Source organism: Taudactylus pleione, unplaced genomic scaffold, assembly GCF_031769625.1.
Source record: "Taudactylus pleione unplaced genomic scaffold, aTauple2 ptg000184l, whole genome shotgun sequence".
NCBI lineage: Eukaryota > Metazoa > Chordata > Amphibia > Anura > Myobatrachidae > Taudactylus > Taudactylus pleione.
The window spans coordinates 478,858-503,536 of record NW_028284586.1 but is presented as its reverse complement, the minus strand read 5'-3'; positions in this window follow the sequence as shown (position 1 = coordinate 503,536).

The following is a 24,679-nucleotide window of genomic DNA, read 5'->3' as shown; positions in this document are numbered from 1 at the left end:
GCTAGCAATAAAGATGGCTTAAGTCAACAATTACCACATACCATACATCTAAGGCTACAAATAAATCAAGCATTCATTTTAGTCAATAGACTGACAGAATCCTTAAAACAATTAAACTATTTCAAATCAGAAGGCATTAGAAACTATAGCATAAGGATTCAGTAAAGAATAAGCTAGCTACCTATGATTATAATTAATAAAGGAGGCACAGGAGGTGAGAAACTTTGCAGTCACAGTCAACTTCAGTTACCTATGATTATAATTAATAAAGGAGGCACAGGAGGTGAGAAACTTTGCAGTCACAGTCAACTTCAGTTACCTGTAGATTGGGAGAGAGGCGGTGTCAATTCATTCAAGATCAGCAGAAGAATTAACTAATAAAAATAGCGCAGGTCTAACGCTAGTTATGCACTTAAAACACTGCACTTAGAAAAGCTGCACCCAGCCAAGGCTTTAGCAGCCAAACTACTGACACTTAAAACAGAGATGCAGGCAAGTGTGGACACTAACTAATGAAAACCCTCAATTGGCCAGCCAGAGAAAGCTAGCAATAAAGATGGCTTAAGTCAACAATTACCACATACCATACATCTAAGGCTACAAATAAATCAAGCATTCATTTTAGTCAATAGACTGAGAGAATCCTTAAAACAATTTAACTATTTCAAATCATAAGGCATTAGAAACTATAGCATAAGGATTCAGTAAAGAATAAGCTAGCTACCTATGATTATAATTAATAATGGAGGCACAGGAGGTGAGAAATTTTGCAGTCACAGTCAACTTCAGTTACCTGTAGATAGGGAGAGAGGCGGTGTCAATTCATTCAAGATCAGCAGAAGAATTAACTAATAAAAATAGCGCAGGTCTAACGCTAGTTATGCACTTAAAACACTGCACTTAGAAAAGCTGCACCCAGCCAAGGCTTTAGCAGCCAAACTACTGACACTTTAAACAGAGATGCAGGCAAGTGGGGACACTAATTAATGAAAACCCCCAATTGGCCAGCCAGAGAAAGCTAGCAATAAAGATGGCTTAAGTCAACAATTACCACATACCATACATCTAAGGCTACAAATAAATCAAGCATTCATTTTAGTCAATAGACTGAGAGAATCCTTAAAACAATTTAACTATTTCAAATCATAAGGCATTAGAAACGATAGCATAAGGATTCAGTAAAGAATAAGCTAGCTACCTATGATTATAATTAATAAAGGAGGCACAGGAGGTGAGAAACTTTGCAGTCACAGTCAACTTCAGTTACCTATGATTATAATTAATAAAGGAGGCACAGGAGGTGAGAAACTTTGCAGTCACAGTCAACTTCAGTTACCTGTAGATTGGGAGAGAGGCGGTGTCAATTCATTCAAGATCAGCAGAAGAATTAACTAATAAAAATAGCGCAGGTCTAACGCTAGTTATGCACTTAAAACACTGCACTTAGAAAAGCTGCACCCAGCCAAGGCTTTAGCAGCCAAACTACTGACACTTTAAACAGAGATGCAGGCAAGTTTGGACACTAATTTATGAAAACCCCCAATTGGCAAGCCAGAGAAAGCTAGCAATAAAGATGGCTTAAGTCAACAATTACCACATACCATACATCTAAGGCTACAAATAAATCAAGCATTCATTTTAGTCAATAGACTGAGAGAATCCTTAAAACAATTTAACTGTTTCAAAGCATAAGGCATTAGAAACTATAGCATAAGGATTCAGTAAAGAATAAGCTAGCTACCTATGATTATAATTAATAAAGGAGGCACAGGAGGTGAGAAACTTTGCAGTCACAGTCAACTTCAGTTACCTGTAGATAGGGAGAGAGGCGGTGTCAATTCATTCAAGATCAGCAGAAGTATTAACAAATAAAAATAGCGCAGGTCTAACGCTAGTTATGCACTTAAAACACTGCACTTAGAAAAGCTGCACCCAGCCAAGGCTTTAGCAGCCAAACTACTGACACTTTAAACAGAGATGCAGGCAAGTGTGGACACTAATTAATGAAAACCCCCAATTGGCCAGCCAGAGAAAGCTAGCAATAAAGATGGCTTAAGTCAACAATTACCACATACCATACATCTAAGGCTACAAATAAATCAAGCATTTATTTTAGTCAATAGACTAAGAGAATCCTTAAAACAATTTAACTATTTCAAATCATAAGGCATTAGAAACTATAGCATAAGGATTCAGTAAAGAATAAGCTAGCTACCTATGATTATAATTAATAAAGGAGGCACAGGAGGTGAGAAACTTTGCAGTCACAGTCAACTTCAGTTACCTATGATTATAATTAATAAAGGAGGCACAGGAGGTGAGAAACTTTGCAGTCACAGTCAACTTCAGTTACCTATGATTATAATTAATAAAGGAGGCACAGGAGGTGAGAAACTTTGCAGTCACAGTCAACTTCAAATACCTGTAGATTGGGAGAGAGGCGGTGTCAATTCATTCAAGATCAGCAGAAGAATTAACTAATAAAAATAGCGCAGGTCTAACGCTAGTTATGCACTTAAAACACTGCACTTAGAAAAGCTGCACCCAGCCAAGGCTTTAGCAGCCAAACTACTGACACATTAAACAGAGATGCAGGCAAGTTTGGACACTAATTTATGAAAACCCCCAATTGGCAAGCCAGAGAAAGCTAGCAATAAAGATGGCTTAAGTCAACAATTACCACATACCATACATCTAAGGCTACAAATAAATCAAGCATTCATTTTAGTCAATAGACTGAGAGAATCCTTAAAACAATTTAACTATTTCAAATCATAAGGCATTAGAAACTATAGCATAAGGATTCAGTAAAGAATAAGCCAGCTACCTATGATTATAATTAATAATGGAGGCACAGGAGGTGAGAAATTATGCAGTCACAGTCAACTTCAGTTACCTGTAGATAGGGAGAGAGGTGGTGTCAATTCATTCAAGATCAGCAGAAGAATTAACTAATAAAAATAGCGCAGGTCTAACGCTAGTTATGCACTTAAAACACTTCACTTAGAAAAGCTGCACCCAGCCAAGGCTTTAGCAGCCAAACTACTGACACTTTAAACAGAGATGCAGGCAAGTGGGGACACTAATTAATGAAAACCCCCAATTGGCCAGCCAGAGAAAGCTAGCAATAAAGATGGCTTAAGTCAACAATTACCACATACCATACATCTAAGGCTACAAATAAATCAAGCATTCATTTTAGTCAATAGACTGAGAGAATCCTTAAAACAATTTAACTATTTCAAATCATAAGGCATTAGAAACGATAGCATAAGGATTCAGTAAAGAATAAGCTAGCTACCTATGATTATAATTAATAAAGGAGGCACAGGAGGTGAGAAACTTTGCAGTCACAGTCAACTTCAGTTACCTATGATTATAATTAATAAAGGAGGCACAGGAGGTGAGAAACTTTGCAGTCACAGTCAACTTCAGTTACCTGTAGATTGGGAGAGAGGCGGTGTCAATTCATTCAAGATCAGCAGAAGAATTAACTAATAAAAATAGTGCAGGTCTAACGCTAGTTATGCACTTAAAACACTGCACTTAGAAAAGCTGCACCCAGCCAAGGCTTTAGCAGCCAAACTACTGACACTTTAAACAGAGATGCAGGCAAGTTTGGACACTAATTTATGAAAACCCCCAATTGGCAATCCAGAGAAAGCTAGCAATAAAGATGGCTTAAGTCAACAATTACCACATACCATACATCTAAGGCTACAAATAAATCAAGCATTCATTTTAGTCAATAGACTGAGAGAATCCTTAAAACAATTTAACTGTTTCAAATCATAAGGCATTAGAAACTATAGCATAAGGATTCAGTAAAGAATAAGCTAGCTACCTATGATTATAATTAATAAAGGAGGCACAGGAGGTGAGAAACTTTGCAGTCACAGTCAACTTCAGTTACCTGTAGATAGGGAGAGAGGCGGTGTCAATTCATTCAAGATCAGCAGAAGTATTAACAAATAAAAATAGCGCAGGTCTAACGCTAGTTATGCACTTAAAACACTGCACTTAGAAAAGCTGCACCCAGCCAAGGCTTTAGCAGCCAAACTACTAACACTTTAAACAGAGATGCAGGCAAGTGTGGACACTAATTAATGAAAAGCCCCAATTGGCCAGCCAGAGAAAGCTAGCAATAAAGATGGCTTAAGTCAACAATTACCACATACCATACATCTAAGGCTACATATAAATCAAGCATTCATTTTAGTCAATAGACTGAGAGAATCCTTAAAACAATTTAACTATTTCAAATCATAAGGCATTAGAAACGATAGCATAAGGATTCAGTAAAGAATAAGCTAGCTACCTATGATTATAATTAATAAAGGAGGCACAGGAGGTGAGAAACTTTGCAGTCACAGTCAACTTCAGTTACCTATGATTATAATTAATAAAGGAGGCACAGGAGGTGAGAAACTTTGCAGTCACAGTCAACTTCAGTTACCTGTAGATTGGGAGAGAGGCGGTGTCAATTCATTCAAGATCAGCAGAAGAATTAACTAATAAAAATAGCGCAGGTCTAACGCTAGTTATGCACTTAAAACACTGCACTTAGAAAAGCTGCACCCAGCCAAGGCTTTAGCAGCCAAACTACTGACACTTTAAACAGAGATGCAGGCAAGTTTGGACACTAATTTATGAAAACCCCCAATTGGCAAGCCAGAGAAAGCTAGCAATAAAGATGGCTTAAGTCAACAATTACCACATACCATACATCTAAGGCTACAAATAAATCAAGCATTCATTTTAGTCAATAGACTGAGAGAATCCTTAAAACAATTTAACTGTTTCAAAGCATAAGGCATTAGAAACTATAGCATAAGGATTCAGTAAATAATAAGCTAGCTACCTATGATTATAATTAATAAAGGAGGCACAGGAGGTGAGAAACTTTGCAGTCACAGTCAACTTCAGTTACCTGTAGATAGGGAGAGAGGCGGTGTCAATTCATTCAAGATCAGCAGAAGTATTAACAAATAAAAATAGCGCAGGTCTAACGCTAGTTATGCACTTAAAACACTGCACTTAGAAAAGCTGCACCCAGCCAAGGCTTTAGCAGCCAAACTACTGACACTTTAAACAGAGATGCAGGCAAGTGTGGACACTAATTAATGAAAACCCCCAATTGGCCAGCCAGAGAAAGCTAGCAATAAAGATGGCTTAAGTCAACAATTACCACATACCATACATCTAAGGCTACAAATAAATCAAGCATTTATTTTAGTCAATAGACTAAGAGAATCCTTAAAACAATTTAACTATTTCAAATCATAAGGCATTAGAAACTATAGCATAAGGATTCAGTAAAGAATAAGCTAGCTACCTATGATTATAATTAATAAAGGAGGCACAGGAGGTGAGAAACTTTGCAGTCACAGTCAACTTCAGTTACCTATGATTATAATTAATAAAGGAGGCACAGGAGGTGAGAAACTTTGCAGTCACAGTCAACTTCAGTTACCTATGATTATAATTAATAAAGGAGGCACAGGAGGTGAGAAACTTTGCAGTCACAGTCAACTTCAAATACCTGTAGATTGGGAGAGAGGCGGTGTCAATTCATTCAAGATCAGCAGAAGAATTAACTAATAAAAATAGCGCAGGTCTAACGCTAGTTATGCACTTAAAACACTACACTTAGAAAAGCTGCACCCAGCCAAGGCTTTAGCAGCCAAACTACTGACACATTAAACAGAGATGCAGGCAAGTTTGGACACTAATTTATGAAAACCCCCAATTGGCAAGCCAGAGAAAGCTAGCAATAAAGATGGCTTAAGTCAACAATTACCACATACCATACATCTAAGGCTACAAATAAATCAAGCATTCATTTTAGTCAATAGACTGAGAGAATCCTTAAAACAATTTAACTATTTCAAATCATAAGGCATTAGAAACTATAGCATAAGGATTCAGTAAAGAATAAGCTAGCTACCTATGATTATAATTAATAAAGGAGGCACAGGAGGTGAGAAACTTTGCAGTCACAGTCAACTTCAGTTACCTATGATTATAATTAATAAAGGAGGCACAGGAGGTGAGAAACTTTGCAGTCACAGTCAACTTCAGTTACCTGTAGATTGGGAGAGAGGCGGTGTCAATTCATTCAAGATCAGCAGAAGAATTAACTAATAAAAATAGCGCAGGTCTAACGCTAGTTATGCACTTAAAACACTGCACTTAGAAAAGCTGCACCCAGCCAAGGCTTTAGCAGCCAAACTACTGACACTTTAAACAGAGATGCAGGCAAGTTTGGACACTAATTTATGAAAACCCCCAATTGGCAAGCCAGAGAAAGCTAGCAATAAAGATGGCTTAAGTCAACAATTACCACATACCATACATCTAAGGCTACAAATAAATCAAGCATTCATTTTAGTCAATAGACTGAGAGAATCCTTAAAACAATTTAACTGTTTCAAATCATAAGGCATTAGAAACTATAGCATAAGGATTCAGTAAAGAATAAGCTAGCTACCTATGATTATAATTAATAAAGGAGGCACAGGAGGTGAGAAACTTTGCAGTCACAGTCAACTTCAGTTACCTGTAGATAGGGAGAGAGGCGGTGTCAATTCATTCAAGATCAGCAGAAGTATTAACAAATAAAAATAGCGCAGGTCTAACGCTAGTTATGCACTTAAAACACTGCACTTAGAAAAGCTGCACCCAGCCAAGGCTTTAGCAGCCAAACTACTGACACTTTAAACAGAGATGCAGGCAAGTGGGGACACTAATTAATGAAAACCCCCAATTGGCCAGCCAGAGAAAGCTAGCAATAAAGATGGCTTAAGTCAACAATTACCACATACCATACATCTAAGGCTACAAATAAATCAAGCATTCATTTTAGTCAATAGACTGAGAGAATCCTTAAAACAATTTAACTATTTCAAATCATAAGGCATTAGAAACGATAGCATAAGGATTCAGTAAAGAATAAGCTAGCTACCTATGATTATAATTAATAAAGGAGGCACAGGAGGTGAGAAACTTTGCAGTCACAGTCAACTTCAGTTACCTATGATTATAATTAATAAAGGAGGCACAGGAGGTGAGAAACTTTGCAGTCACAGTCAACTTCAGTTACCTGTAGATTGGGAGAGAGGCGGTGTCAATTCATTCAAGATCAGCAGAAGAATTAACTAATAAAAATAGCGCAGGTCTAACGCTAGTTATGCACTTAAAACACTGCACTTAGAAAAGCTGCACCCAGCCAAGGCTTTAGCAGCCAAACTACTGACACTTTAAACAGAGATGCAGGCAAGTTTGGACACTAATTTATGAAAACCCCCAATTGGCAAGCCAGAGAAAGCTAGCAATAAAGATGGCTTAAGTCAACAATTACCACATACCATACATCTAAGGCTACAAATAAATCAAGCATTCATTTTAGTCAATAGACTGAGAGAATCCTTAAAACAATTTAACTGTTTCAAAGCATAAGGCATTAGAAACTATAGCATAAGGATTCAGTAAAGAATAAGCTAGCTACCTATGATTATAATTAATAAAGGAGGCACAGGAGGTGAGAAACTTTGCAGTCACAGTCAACTTCAGTTACCTGTAGATAGGGAGAGAGGCGGTGTCAATTCATTCAAGATCAGCAGAAGTATTAACAAATAAAAATAGCGCAGGTCTAACGCTAGTTATGCACTTAAAACACTGCACTTAGAAAAGCTGCACCCAGCCAAGGCTTTAGCAGCCAAACTACTGACACTTTAAACAGAGATGCAGGCAAGTGTGGACACTAATTAATGAAAACCCCCAATTGGCCAGCCAGAGAAAGCTAGCAATAAAGATGGCTTAAGTCAACAATTACCACATACCATACATCTAAGGCTACAAATAAATCAAGCATTTATTTTAGTCAATAGACTAAGAGAATCCTTAAAACAATTTAACTATTTCAAATCATAAGGCATTAGAAACTATAGCATAAGGATTCAGTAAAGAATAAGCTAGCTACCTATGATTATAATTAATAAAGGAGGCACAGGAGGTGAGAAACTTTGCAGTCACAGTCAACTTCAGTTACCTATGATTATAATTAATAAAGGAGGCACAGGAGGTGAGAAACTTTGCAGTCACAGTCAACTTCAGTTACCTATGATTATAATTAATAAAGGAGGCACATGAGGTGAGAAACTTTGCAGTCACAGTCAACTTCAAATACCTGTAGATTGGGAGAGAGGCGGTGTCAATTCATTCAAGATCAGCAGAAGAATTAACTAATAAAAATAGCGCAGGTCTAACGCTAGTTATGCACTTAAAACACTGCACTTAGAAAAGCTGCACCCAGCCAAGGCTTTAGCAGCCAAACTACTGACACATTAAACAGAGATGCAGGCAAGTTTGGACACTAATTTATGAAAACCCCCAATTGGCAAGCCAGAGAAAGCTAGCAATAAAGATGGCTTAAGTCAACAATTACCACATACCATACATCTAAGGCTACAAATAAATCAAGCATTCATTTTAGTCAATAGACTGAGAGAATCCTTAAAACAATTTAACTATTTCAAATCATAAGGCATTAGAAACTATAGCATAAGGATTCAGTAAAGAATAAGCCAGCTACCTATGATTATAATTAATAATGGAGGCACAGGAGGTGAGAAATTATGCAGTCACAGTCAACTTCAGTTACCTGTAGATAGGGAGAGAGGTGGTGTCAATTCATTCAAGATCAGCAGAAGAATTAACTAATAAAAATAGCGCAGGTCTAACGCTAGTTATGCACTTAAAACACTGCACTTAGAAAAGCTGCACCCAGCCAAGGCTTTAGCAGCCAAACTACTGACACTTTAAACAGAGATGCAGGCAAGTGGGGACACTAATTAATGAAAACCCCCAATTGGCCAGCCAGAGAAAGCTAGCAATAAAGATGGCTTAAGTCAACAATTACCACATACCATACAACTAAGGCTACAAATAAATCAAGCATTCATTTTAGTCAATAGACTGAGAGAATCCTTAAAACAATTTAACTATTTCAAATCATAAGGCATTAGAAACGATAGCATAAGGATTCAGTAAAGAATAAGCTAGCTACCTATGATTATAATTAATAAAGGAGGCACAGGAGGTGAGAAACTTTGCAGTCACAGTCAACTTCAGTTACCTATGATTATAATTAATAAAGGAGGCACAGGAGGTGAGAAACTTTGCAGTCACAGTCAACTTCAGTTACCTGTAGATTGGGAGAGAGGCGGTGTCAATTCATTCAAGATCAGCAGAAGAATTAACTAATAAAAATAGTGCAGGTCTAACGCTAGTTATGCACTTAAAACACTGCACTTAGAAAAGCTGCACCCAGCCAAGGCTTTAGCAGCCAAACTACTGACACTTTAAACAGAGATGCAGGCAAGTTTGGACACTAATTTATGAAAACCCCCAATTGGCAAGCCAGAGAAAGCTAGCAATAAAGATGGCTTAAGTCAACAATTACCACATACCATACATCTAAGGCTACAAATAAATCAAGCATTCATTTTAGTCAATAGACTGAGAGAATCCTTAAAACAATTTAACTGTTTCAAATCATAAGGCATTAGAAACTATAGCATAAGGATTCAGTAAAGAATAAGCTAGCTACCTATGATTATAATTAATAAAGGAGGCACAGGAGGTGAGAAACTTTGCAGTCACAGTCAACTTCAGTTACCTGTAGATAGGGAGAGAGGCGGTGTCAATTCATTCAAGATCAGCAGAAGTATTAACAAATAAAAATAGCGCAGGTCTAACGCTAGTTATGCACTTAAAACACTGCACTTAGAAAAGCTGCACCCAGCCAAGGCTTTAGCAGCCAAACTACTGACACTTTAAACAGAGATGCAGGCAAGTGTGGACACTAATTAATGAAAAGCCCCAATTGGCCAGCCAGAGAAAGCTAGCAATAAAGATTGCTTAAGTCAACAATTACCACATACCATACATCTAAGGCTACATATAAATCAAGCATTCATTTTAGTCAATAGACTGAGAGAATCCTTAAAACAATTTAACTATTTCAAATCATAAGGCATTAGAAACGATAGCATAAGGATTCAGTAAAGAATAAGCTAGCTACCTATGATTATAATTAATAAAGGAGGCACAGGAGGTGAGAAACTTTGCAGTCACAGTCAACTTCAGTTACCTATGATTATAATTAATAAAGGAGGCACAGGAGGTGAGAAACTTTGCAGTCACAGTCAACTTCAGTTACCTGTAGATTGGGAGAGAGGCGGTGTCAATTCATTCAAGATCAGCAGAAGAATTAACTAATAAAAATAGCGCAGGTCTAACGCTAGTTATGCACTTAAAACACTGCACTTAGAAAAGCTGCACCCAGCCAAGGCTTTAGCAGCCAAACTACTGACACTTTAAACAGAGATGCAGGCAAGTTTGGACACTAATTTATGAAAACCCCCAATTGGCAAGCCAGAGAAAGCTAGCAATAAAGATGGCTTAAGTCAACAATTACCACATACCATACATCTAAGGCTACAAATAAATCAAGCATTCATTTTAGTCAATAGACTGAGAGAATCCTTAAAACAATTTAACTGTTTCAAAGCATAAGGCATTAGAAACTATAGCATAAGGATTCAGTAAATAATAAGCTAGCTACCTATGATTATAATTAATAAAGGAGGCACAGGAGGTGAGAAACTTTGCAGTCACAGTCAACTTCAGTTACCTGTAGATAGGGAGAGAGGCGGTGTCAATTCATTCAAGATCAGCAGAAGTATTAACAAATAAAAATAGCGCAGGTCTAACGCTAGTTATGCACTTAAAACACTGCACTTAGAAAAGCTGCACCCAGCCAAGGCTTTAGCAGCCAAACTACTGACACTTTAAACAGAGATGCAGGCAAGTGTGGACACTAATTAATGAAAAGCCCCAATTGGCCAGCCAGAGAAAGCTAGCAATAAAGATGGCTTAAGTCAACAATTACCACATACCATACATCTAAGGCTACAAATAAATCAAGCATTTATTTTAGTCAATAGACTAAGAGAATCCTTAAAACAATTTAACTATTTCAAATCATAAGGCATTAGAAACTATAGCATAAGGATTCAGTAAAGAATAAGCTAGCTACCTATGATTATAATTAATAAAGGAGGCACAGGAGGTGAGAAACTTTGCAGTCACAGTCAACTTCAGTTACCTATGATTATAATTAATAAAGGAGGCACAGGAGGTGAGAAACTTTGCAGTCACAGTCAACTTCAGTTACCTATGATTATAATTAATAAAGGAGGCACAGGAGGTGAGAAACTTTGCAGTCACAGTCAACTTCAAATACCTGTAGATTGGGAGAGAGGCGGTGTCAATTCATTCAAGATCAGCAGAAGAATTAACTAATAAAAATAGCGCAGGTCTAACGCTAGTTATGCACTTAAAACACTACACTTAGAAAAGCTGCACCCAGCCAAGGCTTTAGCAGCCAAACTACTGACACATTAAACAGAGATGCAGGCAAGTTTGGACACTAATTTATGAAAACCCCCAATTGGCAAGCCAGAGAAAGCTAGCAATAAAGATGGCTTAAGTCAACAATTACCACATACCATACATCTAAGGCTACAAATAAATCAAGCATTCATTTTAGTCAATAGACTGAGAGAATCCTTAAAACAATTTAACTATTTCAAATCATAAGGCATTAGAAACTATAGCATAAGGATTCAGTAAAGAATAAGCTAGCTACCTATGATTATAATTAATAAAGGAGGCACAGGAGGTGAGAAACTTTGCAGTCACAGTCAACTTCAGTTACCTATGATTATAATTAATAAAGGAGGCACAGGAGGTGAGAAACTTTGCAGTCACAGTCAACTTCAGTTACCTGTAGATTGGGAGAGAGGCGGTGTCAATTCATTCAAGATCAGCAGAAGAATTAACTAATAAAAATAGCGTAGGTCTAACGCTAGTTATGCACTTAAAACACTGCACTTAGAAAAGCTGCACCCAGCCAAGGCTTTAGCAGCCAAACTACTGACACTTTAAACAGAGATGCAGGCAAGTTTGGACACTAATTTATGAAAACCCCCAATTGGCAAGCCAGAGAAAGCTAGCAATAAAGATGGCTTAAGTCAACAATTACCACATACCATACATCTAAGGCTACAAATAAATCAAGCATTCATTTTAGTCAATAGACTGAGAGAATCCTTAAAACAATTTAACTGTTTCAAATTATAAGGCATTAGAAACTATAGCATAAGGATTCAGTAAAGAATAAGCTAGCTACCTATGATTATAATTAATAAAGGAGGCACAGGAGGTGAGAAACTTTGCAGTCACAGTCAACTTCAGTTACCTGTAGATAGGGAGAGAGGCGGTGTCAATTCATTCAAGATCAGCAGAAGTATTAACAAATAAAAATAGCGCAGGTCTAACGCTAGTTATGCACTTAAAACACTGCACTTAGAAAAGCTGCACCCAGCCAAGGCTTTAGCAGCCAAACTACTGACACTTTAAACAGAGATGCAGGCAAGTGTGGACACTAATTAATGAAAAGCCCCAATTGGCCAGCCAGAGAAAGCTAGCAATAAAGATGGCTTAAGTCAACAATTACCACATACCATACATCTAAGGCTACAAATAAATCAAGCATTTATTTTAGTCAATAGACTAAGAGAATCCTTAAAACAATTTAACTATTTCAAATCATAAGGCATTAGAAACTATAGCATAAGGATTCAGTAAAGAATAAGCTAGCTACCTATGATTATAATTAATAAAGGAGGCACAGGAGGTGAGAAACTTTGCAGTCACAGTCAACTTCAGTTACCTATGATTATAATTAATAAAGGAGGCACAGGAGGTGAGAAACGTTGCAGTCACAGTCAACTTCAGTTACCTATGATTATAATTAATAAAGGAGGCACAGGAGGTGAGAAACTTTGCAGTCACAGTCAACTTCAGTTACCTGTAGATTGGGAGAGAGGCGGTGTCAATTCATTCAAGATCAGCAGAAGAATTAACTAATAAAAATAGCGCAGGTCTAACGCTAGTTATGCACTTAAAACACTGCACTTAGAAAAGCTGCACCCAGCCAAGGCTTTAGCAGCCAAACTACTGACACTTAAAACAGAGATGCAGGCAAGTGTGGACACTAACTAATGAAAACCCTCAATTGTCCAGCCAGAGAAAGCTAGCAATAAAGATGGCTTAAGTCAACAATTACCACATACCATACATCTAAGGCTACAAATAAATCTAGCATTCAATTTAGTCAATAGACTGAGAGAATCCTTAAAACAATTTAACTATTTCAAATCATAAGGCATTAGAAACTATAGCATAAGGATTCAGTAAAGAATAAGCTAGCTACCTATGATTATAATTAATAATGGAGGCACAGGAGGTGAGAAATTTTGCAGTCACAGTCAACTTCAGTTACCTGTAGATAGGGAGAGAGGCGGTGTCAATTCATTCAAGATCAGCAGAAGAATTAACTAACAAAAATAGCGCAGGTCTAACGCTAGTTATGCACTTAAAACACTGCACTTAGAAAAGCTGCACCCAGCCAAGGCTTTAGCAGCCAAACTACTGACACTTTAAACAGAGATGCAGGCAAGTGGGGACACTAATTAATGAAAACCCCCAATTGGCCAGCCAGAGAAAGCTAGCAATAAAGATGGCTTAAGTCAACAATTACCACATACCATACATCTAAGGCTACAAATAAATCAAGCATTCATTTTAGTCAATAGACTGAGAGAATCCTTAAAACAATTTAACTATTTCAAATCATAAGGCATTAGAAACGATAGCATAAGGATTCAGTAAAGAATAAGCTAGCTACCTATGATTATAATTAATAAAGGAGGCACAGGAGGTGAGAAACTTTGCAGTCACAGTCAACTTCAGTTACCTATGATTATAATTAATAAAGGAGGCACAGGAGGTGAGAAACTTTGCAGTCACAGTCAACTTCAGTTACCTGTAGATTGGGAGAGAGGCGGTGTCAATTCATTCAAGATCAGCAGAAGAATTAACTAATAAAAATAGCGCAGGTCTAACGCTAGTTATGCACTTAAAACACTGCACTTAGAAAAGCTGCACCCAGCCAAGGCTTTAGCAGCCAAACTACTGACACTTTAAACAGAGATGCAGGCAAGTTTGGACTCTAATTTATGAAAACCCCCAATTGGCAAGCCAGAGAAAGCTAGCAATAAAGATGGCTTAAGTCAACAATTACCACATACCATACATCTAAGGCTACAAAAAAATCAAGCATTCATTTTAGTCAATAGACTGACAGAATCCTTAAAACAATTAACTATTTCAAATCAGAAGGCATTAGAAACTATAGCATAAGGATTCAGTAAAGAATAAGCTAGCTACCTATGATTATAATTAATAAAGGAGGCACAGGAGGTGAGAAACTTTGCAGTCACAGTCAACTTCAGTTACCTGTAGATAGGGAGAGAGGCGGTGTCAATTCATTCAAGATCAGCAGAAGTATTAACAAATAAAAATAGCGCAGGTCTAACGCTAGTTATGCACTTAAAACACTGCACTTAGAAAAGCTGCACCCAGCCAAGGCTTTAGCAGCCAAACTACTGACACTTTAAACAGAGATGCAGGCAAGTGTGGACACTAATTAATGAAAACCCCCAATTGGCCAGCCAGAGAAAGCTAGCAATAAAGATGGCTTAAGTCAACAATTACCACATACCATACATCTAAGGCTACAAATAAATCAAGCATTTATTTTAGTCAATAGACTAAGAGAATCCTTAAAACAATTTAACTATTTCAAATCATAAGGCATTAGAAACTATAGCATAAGGATTCAGTAAAGAATAAGCTAGCTACCTATGATTATAAATAATAAAGGAGGCACAGGAGGTGAGAAACTTTGCAGTCACAGTCAACTTCAGTTACCTATGATTATAATTAATAAAGGAGGCACAGGAGGTGAGAAACTTTGCAGTCACAGTCAACTTCAGTTACCTATGATTATAATTAATAAAGGAGGCACAGGAGGTGAGAAACTTTGCAGTCACAGTCTACTTCAAATACCTGTAGATTGGGAGAGAGGCGGTGTCAATTCATTCAAGATCAGCAGAAGAATTAACTAATAAAAATAGCGCAGGTCTAACGCTAGTTATGCACTTAAAACACTGCACTTAGAAAAGCTGCACCCAGCCAAGGCTTTAGCAGCCAAACTACTGACACATTAAACAGAGATGCAGGCAAGTTTGGACACTAATTTATGAAAACCCCCAATTGGCAAGCCAGAGAAAGCTAGCAATAAAGATGGCTTAAGTCAACAATTACCACATACCATACATCTAAGGCTACAAATAAATCAAGCATTCATTTTAGTCAATAGACTGAGAGAATCCTTAAAACAATTTAACTATTTCAAATCATAAGGCATTAGAAACTATAGCATAAGGATTCAGTAAAGAATAAGCTAGCTACCTATGATTATAATTAATAATGGAGGCACAGGAGGTGAGAAATTATGCAGTCACAGTCAACTTCAGTTACCTGTAGATAGAGAGAGAGGTGGTGTCAATTCATTCAAGATCAGCAGAAGAATTAACTAATAAAAATAGCGCAGGTCTAACGCTAGTTATGCACTTAAAACACTGCACTTAGAAAAGCTGCACCCAGCCAAGGCTTTAGCAGCCAAACTACTGACACTTTAAACAGAGATGCAGGCAAGTGGGGACACTAATTAATGAAAACCCCCAATTGGCCAGCCAGAGAAAGCTAGCAATAAAGATGGCTTAAGTCAACAATTACCACATACCATACATCTAAGGCTACAAATAAATCAAGCATTCATTTTAGTCAATAGACTGAGAGAATCCTTAAAACAATTTAACTATTTCAAATCATAAGGCATTAGAAACGATAGCATAAGGATTCAGTAAAGAATAAGCTAGCTACCTATGATTATAATTAATAAAGGAGGCACAGGAGGTGAGAAACTTTGCAGTCACAGTCAACTTCAGTTACCTATGATTATAATTAATAAAGGAGGCACAGGAGGTGAGAAACTTTGCAGTCACAGTCAACTTCAGTTACCTGTAGATTGGGAGAGAGGCGGTGTCAATTCATTCAAGATCAGCAGAAGAATTAACTAATAAAAATAGCGCAGGTCTAACGCTAGTTATACACTTAAAACACTGCACTTAGAAAAGCTGCACCCAGCCAAGGCTTTAGCAGCCAAACTACTGACACTTTAAACAGAGATGCAGGCAAGTTTGGACACTAATTTATGAAAACCCCCAATTGGCAAGCCAGTGAAAGCTAGCAATAAAGATGGCTTAAGTCAACAATTACCACATACCATACATCTAAGGCTACAAATAAATCAAGCATTCATTTTAGTCAATAGACTGAGAGAATCCTTAAAACAATTTAACTGTTTCAAATCATAAGGCATTAGAAACTATAGCATAAGGATTCAGTAAAGAATAAGCTAGCTACCTATGATTATAATTAATAAAGGAGGCACAGGAGGTGAGAAACTTTGCAGTCACAGTCAACTTCAGTTACCTGTAGATAGGGAGAGAGGCGGTGTCAATTCATTCAAGATCAGCAGAAGTATTAACAAATAAAAATAGCGCAGGTCTAACGCTAGTTATGCACTTAAAACACTGCACTTAGAAAAGCTGCACCCAGCCAAGGCTTTAGCAGCCAAACTACTGACACTTTAAACAGAGATACAGGCAAGTGTGGACACTAATTAATGAAAAGCCCCAATTGGCCAGCCAGAGAAAGCTAGCAATAAAGATGGCTTAAGTCAACAATTACCACATACCATACATCTAAGGCTACAAATAAATCAAGCATTTATTTTAGTCAATAGACTAAGAGAATCCTTAAAACAATTTAACTATTTCAAATCATAAGGCATTAGAAACTATAGCATAAGGATTCAGTAAAGAATAAGCTAGCTACCTATGATTATAATTAATAAAGGAGGCACAGGAGGTGAGAAACTTTGCAGTCACAGTCAACTTCAGTTACCTATGATTATAATTAATAAAGGAGGCACAGGAGGTGAGAAACTTTGCAGTCACAGTCAACTTCAGTTACCTATGATTATAATTAATAAAGGAGGCACAGGAGGTGAGAAACTTTGCAGTCACAGTCAACTTCAAATACCTGTAGATTGGGAGAGAGGCGGTGTCAATTCATTTAAGATCAGCAGAAGAATTAACTAATAAAAATAGCGCAGGTCTAACGCTAGTTATGCACTTAAAACACTGCACTTAGAAAAGCTGCACCCAGCCAAGGCTTTAGCAGCCAAACTACTGACACATTAAACAGAGATGCAGGCATGTGTGGACACTAATTAATGAAAACCCCCAATTGGCCAGCCAGAGAAAGCTAGCAATAAAGATGGCTTAAGTCAACAATTACCACATACCATACATCTAAGGCTACAAATAAATCAAGCATTCATTTTAGTCAATAGACTGACAGAATCCTTAAAACAATTAAACTATTTCAAATCAGAAGGCATTAGAAACTATAGCATAAGGATTCAGTAAAGAATAAGCTAGCTACCTATGATTATAATTAATAAAGGAGGCACAGGAGGTGAGAAACTTTGCAGTCACAGTCAACTTCAGTTACCTATGATTATAATTAATAAAGGAGGCACAGGAGGTGAGAAACTTTGCAGTCACAGTCAACTTCAGTTACCTATGATTATAATTAATAAAGGAGGCACAGGAGGTGAGAAACTTTGCAGTCACAGTCAACTTCAGTTACCTATGATTATAATTAATAAAGGAGGCACAGGAGGTGAGAAACTTTGCAGTCACAGTCAACTTCAGTTACCTGTAGATTGGGAGAGAGGCGGTGTCAATTCATTCAAGATCAGCAGAAGAATTAACTAATAAAAATAGCGCAGGTCTAACGCTAGTTATGCACTTAAAACACTGCACTTAGAAAAGCTGCACCCAGCCAAGGCTTTAGCAGCCAAACTACTGACACATTAAACAGAGATGCAGGCATGTGTGGACACTAATTAATGAAAACCCCCAATTGGCCAGCCAGAGAAAGCTAGCAATAAAGATGGCTTAAGTCAACAATTACCACATACCATACATCTAAGGCTACAAATAAATCAAGCATTCATTTTAGTCAATAGACTGAGAGAATCCTTAAAACAATTAAACTATTTCAAATCAGAAGGCATTAGAAACTATAGCATAAGGATTCAGTAAAGAATAAGCTAGCTACCTATGATTATAATTAATAAAGGAGGCACAGGAGGTGAGAAACTTTGCAGTCACAGTCAACTTCAGTTACCTATGATTATAATTAATAAAGGAGGCACAGGAGGTGAGAAACTTTGCAGTCACAGTCAACTTCAGTTACCTATGATTATAATTAATAAAGGAGGCACAGGAGGTGAGAAACTTTGCAGTCACAGTCAACTTCAGTTACCTATGATTATAATTAATAAAGGAGGCACAGGAGGTGAGAAACTTTGCAGTCACAGTGAAATTCAGTTACCTGTAGATTGGGAGAGAGGCGGTGTCAATTCATTCAAGATCAGCAGAAGAATTAACTAATAAAAATAGCGCAGGTCTAACGCTAGTTATGCACTTAAAACACTGCACTTAGAAAAGCTGCACCCAGCCAAGGCTTTAGCAGCCAAACTACTGACACTTTAAACAGAGATGCAGGCAAGTGTGGACACTAATTAATGAAAACCCCCAATTGGCCAGCCAGAGAAAGCTAGCAATAAAGATGGCTTAAGTCAACAATTACCACATACCATACATCTAAGGCTACAAATAAATCAAGCATTCATTTTAGTCAATAGACTGAAAGAATCCTTAAAACAATTTAACTATTTCAAATCATAAGGCAATAGAAACTATAGCATAAGGATTCAGTAAAGAATAAGCTAGCTACCTATGATTATAATTAATAAAGGAGGCACAGGAGGTGAGAAACTTTGCAGTCACAGTCAACTTCAGTTACCTATGATTATAATTAATAAAGGAGGCACAGGAGGTGAGAAACTTTGCAATCACAGTCAACTTCAGTTACCTATGATTATAATTAATAAAGGAGGCACAGGAGGTGAGAAACTTTGCAGTCACAGTCAACTTCAGTTACCTATGATTATAATTAATAAAGGAGGCACAGGAGGTGAGAAACTTTGCAGTCACAGTCAACTTCAGTTACCTGTAGATAGGGAGAGAGGCGGTGTCAATTCATTCAAGATCAGCAGAAGAATTAACAAATAAAAATAGCGCAGGTCTAACGCTAGTTATGCACTTAAAACACTGCACTTAGAAAAGCTGCACCCAGCCAAGGCTTTAGCAGCCAAACTACTGACACTTAAAACAGAGATGCAGGCAAGTGTGGACACTAACTAATGAAAACCCTCAATTGGCCAGCCAGAGAAAGCTAGCAATAAAGATGGCTTAAGTCAACAATTACCACATACCATACATCTAAGGCTACAAATAAATCAAGCATTCATTTTAGTCAATAGACTGAGAGAATCCTTAAAACAATTTAACTATTTCAAATCATAAGGCATTAGAAACTATAGCATAAGGATTCAGTAAAGAATAAGCTAGTTACCTATGATTATAATTAATAATGGAGGCACAGGAGGTGAGAAATTTTGCAGTCACAGTCAACTTCAGTTACCTGTAGATAGGGAGAGAGGCGGTGTCAATTCATTCAAGATCAGCAGAAGAATTAACTAATAAAAATAGCGCAGGTCTAACGCTAGTTATGCACTTAAAACACTGCACTTAGAAAAGCTGCACCCAGCCAAGGCTTTAGCAGCCAAACTACAGACACTTTAAACAGAGATGCAGGCAAGTGGGGACACTAATTAATGAAAACCCCCAATTGGCCAGCCAGAGAAAGCTAGCAATAAAGATGGCTTAAGTCAACAATTACCACATACCATACATCTAAGGCTACAAATAAATCAAGCATTCATTTTAGTCAATAGACTGAGAGAATCCTTAAAACAATTTAACTATTTCAAATCATAAGGCATTAGAAACGATAGCATAAGGATTCAGTAAAGAATAAGCTAGCTACCTATGATTATAATTAATAAAGGAGGCACAGGAGGTGAGAAACTTTGCAGTCACAGTCAACTTCAGTTACCTATGATTATAATTAATAAAGGAGGCACAGGAGGTGAGAAACTTTGCAGTCACAGTCAACTTCAGTTACCTGTAGATAGGGAGAGAGGCGGTGTCAATTCATTCAAGATCAGCAGAAGAATTAACTAATAAAAATAGCGCAGGTCTAACGCTAGTTATGCACTTAAAACACTGCACTTAGAAAAGCTGCACCCAGCCAAGGCTTTAGCAGCCAAACTACTGACACTTTAAACAGAGATGCAGGCAAGTTTGGACACTAATTTATGAAAACCCCCAATTGGCAAGCCAGAGAAAGCTAGCAATAAAGATGGCTTAAGTCAACAATTACCACATACCATACATCTAAGGCTACAAATAAATCAAGCATTCATTTTAGTCCATAGACTGAGAGAATCCTTAAAACAATTTAACTGTTTCAAATCATAAGGCATTAGAAACTATAGCATAAGGATTCAGTAAAGAATAAGCTAGCTACCTATGATTATAATTAATAAAGGAGGCACAGGAGGTGAGAAACTTTGCAGTCACAGTCAACTTCAGTTACCTGTAGATAGGGAGAGAGGCGGTGTCAATTCATTCAAGATCAGCAGAAGTATTAACAAATAAAAATAGCGCAGGTCTAACGCTAGTTATGCACTTAAAACACTGCACTTAGAAAAGCTGCACCCAGCCAAGGCTTTAGCAGCCAAACTACTGACACTTTAAACAGAGATGCAGGCAAGTGTGGACACTAATTAATGAAAACCCCCAATTGGCCAGCCAGAGAAAGCTAGCAATAAAGATGGCTTAAGTCAACAATTACCACATACCATACATCTAAGGCTACAAATAAATCAAGCATTCATTTTAGTCAATAGACTGACAGAATCCTTAAAACAATTAAACTATTTCAAATCAGAAGGCATTAGAAACTATAGCATAAGGATTCAGTAAAGAATAAGCTAGCTACCTATGATTATAATTAATAAAGGAGGCACAGGAGGTGAGAAACTTTGCAGTCACAGTCAACTTCAGTTACCTATGATTATAATTAATAAAGGAGGCACAGGAGGTGAGAAACTTTGCAGTCACAGTCAACTTCAGTTACCTATGATTATAATTAATAAAGGAGGCACAGGAGGTGAGAAACTTTGCAGTCACAGTCAACTTCAGTTACCTATGATTATAATTAATAAAGGAGGCACAGGAGGTGAGAAACTTTGCAGTCACAGTCAACTTCAGTTACCTGTAGATTGGGAGAGAGGCGGTGTCAATTCATTCAAGATCAGCAGAAGAATTAACTAATAAAAATAGCGCAGGTCTAACGCTAGTTATGCACTTAAAACACTGCACTTAGAAAAGCTGCACCCAGCCAAGGCTTTAGCAGCCAAACTACTGACACATTAAACAGAGATGCAGGCATGTGTGGACACTAATTAATGAAAACCCCCAATTGGCCAGCCAGAGAAAGCTAGCAATAAAGATGGCTTAAGTCAACAATTACCACATACCATACATCTAAGGCTACAAATAAATCAAGCATTCATTTTAGTCAATAGACTGACAGAATCCTTAAAACAATTAAACTATTTCAAATCAGAAGGCATTAGAAACTATAGCATAAGGATTCAGTAAAGAATAAGCTAGCTACCTATGATTATAATTAATAAAGGAGGCACAGGAGGTGAGAAACTTTGCAGTCACAGTCAACTTCAGTTAACTATGATTATAATTAATAAAGGAGGCACAGGAGGTGAGAAACTTTGCAGTCACAGTCAACTTCAGTTACCTATGATTATAATTAATAAAGGAGGCACAGGAGGTGAGAAACTTTGCAGTCAAAGTCAACTTCAGTTACCTGTAGATTGGGAGAGAGGCGGTGTCAATTCATTCAAGATCAGCAGAAGAATTAACTAATAAAAATAGCGCAGGTCTAACGCTAGTTATGCACTTAAAACACTGCACTTAGAAAAGCTGCACCCAGCCAAGGCTTTAGCAGCCAAACTACTGACACTTTAAACAGAGATGCAGGCAAGTGTGGACACTAATTAATGAAAACCCCCAATTGGCCAGCCAGAGAAAGCTAGCAATAAAGATGGCTTAAATCAACAATTACCAAATACCATACATCTAAGGCTACAAATAAATCAAGCATTCATTTTAGTCAATAGACTGAGAGAATCCTTAAAACAATTTAACTATTTCAAATCATAAGGCAATAGAAACTATAGCATAAGGATTCAGTAAAGAATAAGCTAGCTACCTATGATTATAATTAATAAAGGAGGCACAGGAGGTGAGAAACTTTGCAGTCACAGTCAACTTCAGTTACCTATGATTATAATTAATAAAGGAGGCACAGGAGGTGAGAAACTTTGCAATCACAGTCAACTTCAGTTACCTATAATTATAATTAATAAAGGAGGCACAGGAGGTGAGAAACTTTGCAGTCACAGTCAACTTCAGTTACCTATGATTATAATTAATAAAGGAGGCACAGGAGGTGAGAAACTTTGCAGTCACAGTCAACTTCAGTTACCTGTAGATAGGGAGAGAGGCGGTGTCAATTCATTCAAGATCAGCAGAAGAATTAACAAATAAAAATAGCGCAGGTCTAACGCTAGTTATGCACTTAAAACACTGCACTTAGAAAAGCTGCACCCAGCCAAGGCTTTAGCAGCCAAACTACTGACACTTTAAACAGAGATGCAGGCAAGTGGGGACACTAATTAATGAAAACCCCCAATTGGCCAGCCAGAGAAAGCTAGCAATAAAGATGGCTTAAGTCAACAATTACCACATACCATACATCTAAGGCTACAAATAAATCAAGCATTCATTTTAGTCAATAGACTGAGAGAATCCTTAAAACAATTTAACTATTTCAAATCATAAGGCATTAGAAACGATAGCATAAGGATTCAGTAAAGAATAAGCTAGCTACCTATGATTATAATTAATAAAGGAGGCACAGGAGGTGAGAAACTTTGCAGTCACAGTCAATTTCAGTTACCTATGATTATAATTAATAAAGGAGGCACAGGAGGTGAGAAACTTTGCAGTCACAGTCAACTTCAGTTACCTGTAGATTGGGAGAGAGGCGGTGTCAATTCATTCAAGATCAGCAGAAGAATTAACTAATAAAAATAGCACAGGTCTAACGCTAGTTATGCACTTAAAACACTGCACTTAGAAAAGCTGCACCCAGCCAAGGCTTTAGCAGCCAAACTACTGACACTTAAAACAGAGATGCAGGCAAGTGTGGACACTAACTAATGAAAACCCTCAATTGGCCAGCCAGAGAAAGCTAGCAATAAAGATGGCTTAAGTCAACAATTACCACATACCATACATCTAAGGCTACAAATAAATCAAGCATTCATTTTAGTCAATAGACTGAGAGAATCCTTAAAACAATTTAACTATTTCAAATCATAAGGCATTAGAAACTATAGCATAAGGATTCAGTAAAGAATAAGCTAGCTACCTATGATTATAATTAATAATGGAGGCACAGGAGGTGAGAAATTTTGCAGTCACAGTCAACTTCAGTTACCTGTAGATAGGGAGAGAGGCGGTGTCAATTCATTCAAGATCAGCAGAAGAATTAACTAATAAAAATAGCGCAGGTCTAAAGCTAGTTATGCACTTAAAACACTGCACTTAGAAAAGCTGCACCCAGCCAAGGCTTTAGCAGCCAAACTACTGACACTTTAAACAGAGATGCAGGCAAGTGGGGACAATAATTAATGAAAACCCCCAATTGGCCAGCCAGAGAAAGCTAGCAATAAAGATGGCTTAAGTCAACAATTACCACATACCATACATCTAAGGCTACAAATAAATCAAGCATTCATTTTAGTCAATAGACTGAGAGAATCCTTAAAACAATTTAACTATTTCAAATCATAAGGCATTAGAAATGATAGCATAAGGATTCAGTAAAGAATAAGCTAGCTACCTATGATTATAATTAATAAAGGAGGCACAGGAGGTGAGAAACTTTGCAGTCACAGTCAATTTCAGTTACCTATTATTATAATTAATAAAGGAGGCACAGGAGGTGAGAAACTTTGCAGTCACAGTCAACTTCAGTTACCTGTAGATTGGGAGAGAGGCGGTGTCAATTCATTCAAGATCAGCAGAAGAATTAACTAATAAAAATAGCGCAGGTCTAACGCTAGTTATGCACTTAAAACACTGCACTTAGAAAAGCTGCACCCAGCCAAGGCTTTAGCAGCCAAACTACTGACACTTTAAACAGAGATGCAGGCAAGTTTGGACACTAATTTATGAAAACCCCCAATTGGCAAGCCAGAGAAAGCTAGCAATAAAGATGGCTTAAGTCAACAATTACCACATACCATACATCTAAGGCTACAAATAAATCAAGCATTCATTTTAGTCAATAGACTGAGAGAATCCTTAAAACAATTTAACTGTTTCAAATCATAAGGCATTAGAAACTATAGCATAAGGATTCAGTAAAGAATAAGCTAGCTACCTATGATTATAATTAATAAAGGAGGCACAGGAGGTGAGAAACTTTGCAGTCACAGTCAACTTCA